The sequence below is a fragment of the Pelodiscus sinensis genome, chromosome 3 (genome assembly GCF_049634645.1).
Source record: "Pelodiscus sinensis isolate JC-2024 chromosome 3, ASM4963464v1, whole genome shotgun sequence".
NCBI classification, from domain to species: domain Eukaryota; kingdom Metazoa; phylum Chordata; order Testudines; family Trionychidae; genus Pelodiscus; species Pelodiscus sinensis.
In genome coordinates, this window is record NC_134713.1 from 146,353,406 (window position 1) to 146,361,663 (window position 8,258).

An 8,258-nucleotide genomic window follows, 5' to 3' on the forward strand; every position below is an offset into this window, starting at 1 on the left:
ACATGCTTATAATTGCACACACAGACATTATACAAACACATGAACAGCGTACACAGGATTAGCAGACAGTGAGCTTCTATTCAACACCCCACATGGCCCCCTTTTTTGGTATGGTATTATGGGCAAAGATTGGCTACTGCAATGTAATCTCAACGTGGGACCTGTTTATAACACAATCTGACATAGTGTGACTCTGCTTATAGTGCAGTGCAGCTGTAGAGTTGTTTCAATGCAAATAAACTTTCATTCATCTCCTGCTAAAGTAATGCCAAGATTTTCAACCATAACTAATAATTATGGATGGCTCACTTTTTGATACTGAGGAGGAAATCATAGAATCCTAGGGCTGGAAGAGACCCCTCTGGAGGTCAGCAAGTCCAGCCCCCTGCCCAAGGGAGGACCAATCCCAACTAAATCATCCAACCATGGCTTTCTCAGGCCGAGACTTAAAAACCTCTAGGGATGGAGATTCCACCACCTCTCTAGGTAACCCATTCCAGTACTTCAGCACCCTTGTTGGGAAATAGTTTTTCCTAATCTCCAACCTAGACCTCCCCCACTGTAACTTGAGACCATTCTCCTTGTTCTGCCATCCATCAATACTGTGAACAGCCTCTTTCCATCCTCTTTGGAACCTCCCTTTAGGAAGTTGAAAGCTGCTATCAAATCCCTCCCCTCACTCTTCTCTTCTGTAGACTAAACAAACCCCAAACCCTTAGTCTCTCCTCATAGGTCATGTGCTCCAGCTAATCATTTTGGTCACCCTCCGCTAGACCCTCTCCAATGTGTCCATATCCTTTCTATGGTGGGGGGCCCAGAACTGGACACAGTACTCCAGAGCTGAATAAAGTGGAATAATCACTTCTTTAGATCTGCTGGCAATGCTCCTCCTAATGCAACCTAATATGACATTAGCCTTCTTGGCTACAAGGGCACACTGTTGAATCATATCCAGCTTCTCATCTACTGTAATCCCCAGGTCCTTTTCTGCAGAACTGCTACTTAGCCAGTTGGTCCCCAGCCTCTAACAATGCTTGGGATTCTTCCGTCCCAAGAGCAGGACTCTACACTTATGCTTGTTGAACCTTATCAGATTTCTTTTGGCCCAATCCTCTAATTTGTCTAGGTCACTCTGGAACCTATCCCTGCTCTCCAGCATATCTACCTTTTCCCCCTAGCTTAGTGTCATCTGCAAACTTGCTGAGGGTGCAATGCATCCCCTCATCCAGATCATTAATAAAGATGTTGAACAAAACCAGTCTTAGAACAGATCCTTTGGGTATGCCACTAGAAACCATCTGCCAATCTGAAATCGAGGCATTGATCACTACCTGTTGGGCCTGACAGTCCATTTATCCAGTCCATACTCACTTAACTTGCTGGCAAGAATATTGTGGGAGACCGTATAAAAAGCTTTGCTAAAGTCAAGGTATATCACATCCACTCACTTTCCCATATGCGCAGAGCCAGCTACCTCATTATAGACGCTAATCAGATTGGCTAGGCATGACTTGACCTTCGTGAATCCATGTTGACTATTCCTGATCACTTTTCCCTCTTCGAAGTGCTTCAAAATGGATTCCTTGAGGCTCCACTCCATGATTTTTCCGGGGACTGAGGTAAGGCTGACCAGTCTGTAGTCCCCTGGATTGTCCTTCTTTGGTTTTTTTGAAAGATGGGCACTACATTTCCCTTTTTCCAATCATCAGGGATCTCTCCTGATCTCCACAAGTTTTCAAAGATAATGGCCAAAGGCTCTGCAATGACATTTGCCAACTCCCTCAATACCCTTGGATGCAATAAATCTGGACCCATGGATTTGTGTATGTACAGCTTTTCTAAATAGTTCCTAACTTGTTCTTTCACCACCAAGGTCTGTGCACCTCTTTCCCATATTGCGTTGCCTAGTGCATTAGTCTGGGAGCTGATCTTGACCTTGAAGACAGAAGCAAAGAAAGCATTGAGTACTTCAGCTTTCCCCACATCATCTGTCACTAGGGGTATGTCTACACTACCCCCCCTAGTTCGAACTAGGGGGGTAATGTAGTCATTCAGAGTTGCAAATGAAGCCCGGGATTTGAATTTCCCGGGCTTCATTTGCATGATGCCGGCTGGCGCCATTTTTAAATGCCGGCTAGTCACAAGGCGTACAGCTAGTTCGGAATAGGAAGCCTAATCCGAACTAGCTAGTCCGTGCCGCGTGTAGCCGCGCGGCACGGGGTCCGAACTAGCTGGCATTTAAAAATGGCGCTGGCCGGCATCATGCAAATGAAGCCCGGGAAATTCAAATCCCTGGCTTCATTTGCAACTCCGAATGACTACATTACCCCCCTAGTTCGAACTAGGGGGGTAGTGTAGACATACCCTAGGTTACCTTCCTCATCCAGTAAGGGCCCCACACCTTCTCTGATCACCCTCTTATTGGTAAAATGCCTGTAGAAACCTTTCCTGTTACCGTTCATGTCCCTTGCTAGCTGCAATTCCAGTTGTGCTTTCGCCTTCCTGATAGCTCCCCTGCACTCTCAAGTAATATATTTATACTCCTCCCTAGTCATCTGTCCAAGTTTCCACTTCTTGTAAGCTTCCTTTTTGTGTTTAAGCTTACCAAGGATTTCCCCGGTAAGCCAATCTGGTCACCTACCATATTTGCTTTTCTTGCTGCACATTGGGATGGTTTCTTTCTGGGCCTTCAATAAGACTTCTTTAAAATACTGCCAGCTCTCCTGGACTCATTTCCCCTTCATGTAAGCATCCCAGGAAATCCTGCCCATCAGTTCTCTGAGGGAGTCAAAGTCCGCTTTTCTGAAGTCCAGGGTGAGTATTTTGCTACTCTCCTTTCTTTCTTTGGTCAGGATCCTGAAATCTACCATCTCATGATCATTGCTTCCCAGGTTGGCACCCACCTCTACATCCCCTACTAGTTCATCCCTGTTTGTGATCAGCAGGTCAAGCTGCGCATGGCCCCTGGTTGGTTCCTTCAGCACGTGTACCAAGAAGTTATCCCCAACATTCTCCAAAAACTTCCTGGATTGTCTGTGTACTGGTGTATTGGTCTTCCAATAGATGTCATGGTGATTAAAGTCCCCCATGAGAACCAGGGCCTGCGATCTGAAACCTTCTCAGTTGTCTGAAGAAAGACTCGTCTACCTCATCCACCTGATCCGGTGGTCTAAAGCAGACATCAACCAAAACATCAGTGCTGTTGCTTTCACCTCTAAACTTAACCCATAGAGTCTCAACAGGCTTTTCTCCCTCTAGATACCGGAGCTCTGAGCAATCATATTGCTCTTACATATAATGCAACTTCTCCTCCTTTTCTCCCCCGCCTGTTCTTCCTGAACAGTTTATACCCTTCCATGACAGTGCTCCAGTCATGCAAGTCATCCCACCAAGTCTCCATTATTCCAATCAAATCATAGTTCTTTGACTGTGCGCCAGGGCTTCTAATTCTTCCTGTTTGTTTCCTAGGCTTCTTGCATTTATGTACAAACACCTTAGATAACAATGTGATTGCCCTACCTTCTCCAATCGAATCAGCGGCCCTCCTTTGTTGCTCGTTCTTCCTTGTGTTTCTTCCTAGTATCCGACTTCCTTACTTACCTCAGGACTTTGGTCACTGTCCCCCAACAAACCTAATTTAAAGCCCTCCTTACTAGGTTTGCAAGCCTGCCCGTGAAGGTGCTCTTTCCTCTCTTGAGGTATGTCTAGACTACGTGCCTCTACCGACAGAGGCATGTAAACTAGGCTACCCGACATAGTCAAAGAAGCCGGGATTTAAATATCCCTGGCTTCATTAAAATAAACATTGCTGCCATGCTGTGCCGGCTCAACTGATCATTGGCACAGCATGGCAGTCAAGACATGGATTGGTCGACAGGTGAAGCCTTTGTCGACCGCTCCTGTAAACCTTGTTTCCCATGGTTGAAGAAACCAAAGCCCTCTCTCCGACACCACCTGCATAACCACACATTTACTTCATCAATTCGACAATTCCTGTACCTTTTCCTTCAACTAGAAAAATGGATGAGAATACCACTTGCACTTCAAATTCCTTGATCCTTCTTCCTAGTGCTACATAATCTGCTGTGACCTGATCAAGGTCATTCTTTGCCATATTCTTAGTTCCTACATGGAGAAGCAGGAAGGGGTAGTGATCTGAAGGTTTGATCCATTTTGGAAGACTCTCAGTCACATCCTGAATGCAAGCTCCTGCTAAGCAGCACACTTCTTGAGATTCCAGGTGTGGACGGCAGATGGATGATTCAGTCCCTCTTAGGAGGGAGTCCCCGACCACCACCATCTGTCGTCTTCTTTTGGGGGTGGTGGTTGTGGAACCCACATCCCTAGGACTACACATCCCATTCCTTCTGGTAGATGGTATTCCCATCTGATTTCTTCCCTGAGAGATCCCTGCCAAAGCATTCTCCAAGGCAGTGCCTGTGGACAGAGCCTGAAAGCAGTTACTTACCTCTACAAGAATGGGGGATACCTGGGTTGGCTTTCTTCTTCTTTTAGAGGTTACATGCTGCCAATTTTCTTCCTTGTCCTGTACTGCCCTCACTGACTGCTCAGCTTGCTGTGCCTGCAGGATTAAATGCTGCTTTCTATTGAGGAAGTCTTCATCCTCTCTGATGGAATGTAAGGTTGATACTTGGGCCTCAAGTCTGCCAATTTTTTCTTCCAAAATGGCGACCAGCTTGCAGATGAAATCCCTTTTTTGTTCTGGGAGGAAGAGCAGGTAATAACAGCAGACCTATCACTATCCATATCTGCTTTCCTTCTGAGAGATTCCTCAGATGTTATTAAATGCCTCCTTGAAGAGCAGGATAAAAAAAAATACATTTTTTTAAGGAAAAGAGCACCAAAACTATGGGGGTCTCCCAGGGTGAACTCCCAGGCAAACTCCCATGTCATCTGCTGCCCTGTTCACTGCTCTTAGGATTCACTCTGGCTGCTTTTTTTATAAGGCTGAGGCTAGGCCTGTCTCAAAGCCTTGTCTCTGATGCTATCAATCTCTGAAGGCCCACCAGAGCTCAGGAAGTTTTAATAATAGGTTAGTGAAAAGATTTTAAAGAATGGCGAGTGTATCTTGCCCCCTTCCCAACTCCCTCTCAAAACTCCCTGTTAGCATCCCCTGTTCATAAAGCTTCCTGGTCTCTGACTCACTGCTTTATAAAGTTCTGGATTGCCTGATAGCCCCTCCTCCTGATTAAGGCTCAACCAATAAGCAGAGGCTTCTAGATTTCAAACCTTGATTAGAAGCTCACAGCTTCCACCTGCCAGTCACAGCACACAGAAAAGTTGTCCTCAACACCGAATATATAGAAAGAATGGTTACTTACCTTGTAACTATTGTTCTTTGAGATGTGTTGCTCATGTCCATTCCATATAAGTGTGTGTGTGCAGTGTGCACGCATCATCGGAAATTTTTCCCTTAGCAATATCTGTAAGACCAGCAGGGGAGCCCCCTGGAGTGGCGCTGGTTTATTGACCAATATATGCCCCTGCTGGTCCTCCTTGCCCTCAGTTCCTTCTTACCAGACTACTCCGAGGAAGGGGAGGCAAGTGGGATTTGGAATGGACATGAGCAACACATCTCAAAGAACAACAGTTATAAAGACAAGAAACAATCACCTATAAAAGAATCTAATACATCAAGGAAGGGCAGACAAATAAACAGGGGCAATTTTTTAAAGTGCTTGTACAAAAATGCTAGAAGTCTAACTAATAAGATGGGTGAACAAGAGTGCCTCATATTAAAGGAGAAGATTGACATAATAGACAGAATGAAGACAATCAGTGGAACACAATCATACCGGGATATAAAATATATACGGAAGGACAGAATAGGTTGTGCAGATGGCGGAATGGCACTATATGTGAAAGATAATGTAGAATCAAATGAAGTAAAAATCTTAAATCAATCAAAATGTTCCATAGAATCACTATGGATAGTAATTCCATGCTCTAAATGTAAAAACAAAACAAAGAAAAAACAAAAAAGATTTTTGAGGAACAGCTAGCCAAAAACTCAAAGTAATAGCAACATTTTTAAAGTACATTAGAAGCAGGAAGCCTGCTAAAAAACCAGTGGGGTCCCTGGACAATTGAGATACAAAAATGCGGACAAGGGGGATCCAGTAGATATAATATACTTAGATTTCCAGAAAGCCTTTGACAAGATCCCTCACCAAAGGCTCTTGTGTAAATTAGGTTGTCATGGCATAAGAGGGAAGAGCCTTTCATGGACTGAAAGCCGGTTAAAAGACAGGAAACAAAGGGTAGGAATAAATGGTAAATTTTCAGAATGGAGGGGGGTAATTAGTGGTGTTCCCCAAGGGTCAGTCCTAGGACAAATTCTATTCAACTTATCTAGAGAAGGGGGTAAGCAGTGAGGTGGCAAAGTTTGCGGACAATACTAAACTGTTCAAGATAGTCAAGACAAAAGCAGACTGTCAAGAACTTCAGAAAACTCTCACCAAACTGAGTGATTGGGCAACAAAAAGGCAAATGAAATCTAATGTGCATAAATGTAAAGTAATGTACATTGGAAAAAATAACCCCAACTATATATACCATATGATGGGGGCTAATTTAGCTACAACTAATCAGGAAAGAGATCTTGGAGTTATCGTGGATAATTCTCTGAAAACATCTATGCAGTGTGTGGCAGAAGTCAAAAAAGCAAATTGGATGACAGGAATTATTAAAAAAGGGATAGAAAATAAGACGAAGAATATCTTACTGCCCTTATATGCATGTTCTGCAGCAGGGCCTGCAGGTGGGAGCACAAGGCACAGTCCTGGGCAAGCTACTCCCAGCGGAGCTGCAGGTCCTCCTGCACCCAGGCCTGGATGGTGCAGTGCAGGGTTCACAGGGTCCCCAAGTGCTGGTCCCGGTACTCCTGCCATGTGCTGGTGGTCTGGAGGAGCCCTCGGGTGTGAGAGCATGTCCCAGGCAGGGTGGTGCACCCTGCACGTGCAGCTGGTGTGGCTGTGGAGAAAGAAGGGGAGTGGTCATTTCTCCCCAGGGACGCAGTGGATGATGCCCAGCACCCCCTGCGAGGTGCAGATGACTGTGCCCTGCACCGTCAGAGCCGACATACTTGCACAGAGGCCATGTCTGGGGGATGCACAAAGGGATGTCTGACTCTCCCTGCGGCACCGCTCCTCCGCACACGGGACGAGCTCCCCGAAGCGGACGCTCCGGGGCATCGGGTCTGAATTTAGGGGGACGTAGGCGTTGGGGACAGCCACGAAGGACCGGCCCGGTGCCTGCGACACCCCAGCCACATCTCCGGCAGAGCTTCGGCGGCAGGTTGCCTCACTGCCCTCCAGCACCAGAGGAGGAGGAGGAGGGCAGCCTCCCGCCGCCACCGCACCCGCGGAGATGATTGACTTTCAAGCGACGCTCAGACAGGCGTAGCCCCGGGAGGAACCCGGGGCCGCAAATGCGTTCGAAGTGTCGATGATCAATGTGTCCTGCAATTCACATTAATTCTCACAGCTAGCTGCGTTCTTCATCGACGCACGAGCCGAGTGATCCACCGCTAAGAGTTGTTGCGAGGTTTTCGGGGATTCTTTCTCCCGCCCTCCGTGTTACGCCCTTCTGTGGCCGCGCCCCCCCCCCCCTCCACGCACAGCACCGGTGGCGGTGGCAGCAGGGGGAGGCGGGGGGGACCTTGTCCGCACCGGTCGGGTGCCGGCCTGCTGTCCCCGAGAGGGAAACGCAGACGGTGGCGGGTCTCACCGCGAGAGGAGGGCCCTCCGCAGGTCCCTTCCTTCTCTCGCGGCCTAGGGCGCCCAACCGCCCGTTCTTGCCCCCACCCCAGGACGTCCTGCACGGCCCGGACAGCCCTCCACGGTGCCCGCCCTTCCTCACTTTACGGTCACCGGAAAAAGGTGGCATGCGAGCGCTTTTCTTGGGGGAAAAAACACACTCGCACACAAAACGCCAGGCACTTGGCTCGGAAGGGGCCAATCGGCTGAGCCCGCACGCCGCACACCGAACCCGTCCCTTTCGCCTCCTCCCCCCCCGACGCCAGCGCACGGGGGGGTGCAAGGGTTCCGGGCAGAGCGTAGGTCGGGAGGGCAGACGGGAAACGGCCTTTTATCCCCCACCGCAGAGAGGGTGGCAGGGTAGCCCCTCTCCCTCCCAGGCTTCCCGAGGAGCGGAGTGCGGTACAGTGGGCAGCGCCGGGGAGAGGGGGCGGGGATGGGCATCCTCAGACTGCCCTGGCCGCCCCCCTCCCCAGCGCC

At 48.3% G+C, this 8,258-nt stretch overlaps 1 non-coding gene across 1 annotated transcript; it reads right to left on the reverse strand.

The window, feature by feature from the left end:
• Window positions 1-7,405: 7,405 nt before the first annotated feature.
• Window positions 7,406-7,558, reverse strand: LOC142828110 (5.8S ribosomal RNA). Its single transcript, XR_012903102.1, has one exon. It is a non-coding gene; the product is annotated as a 5.8S ribosomal RNA (ribosomal RNA).
• Window positions 7,559-8,258: the final 700 nt, after the last annotated feature.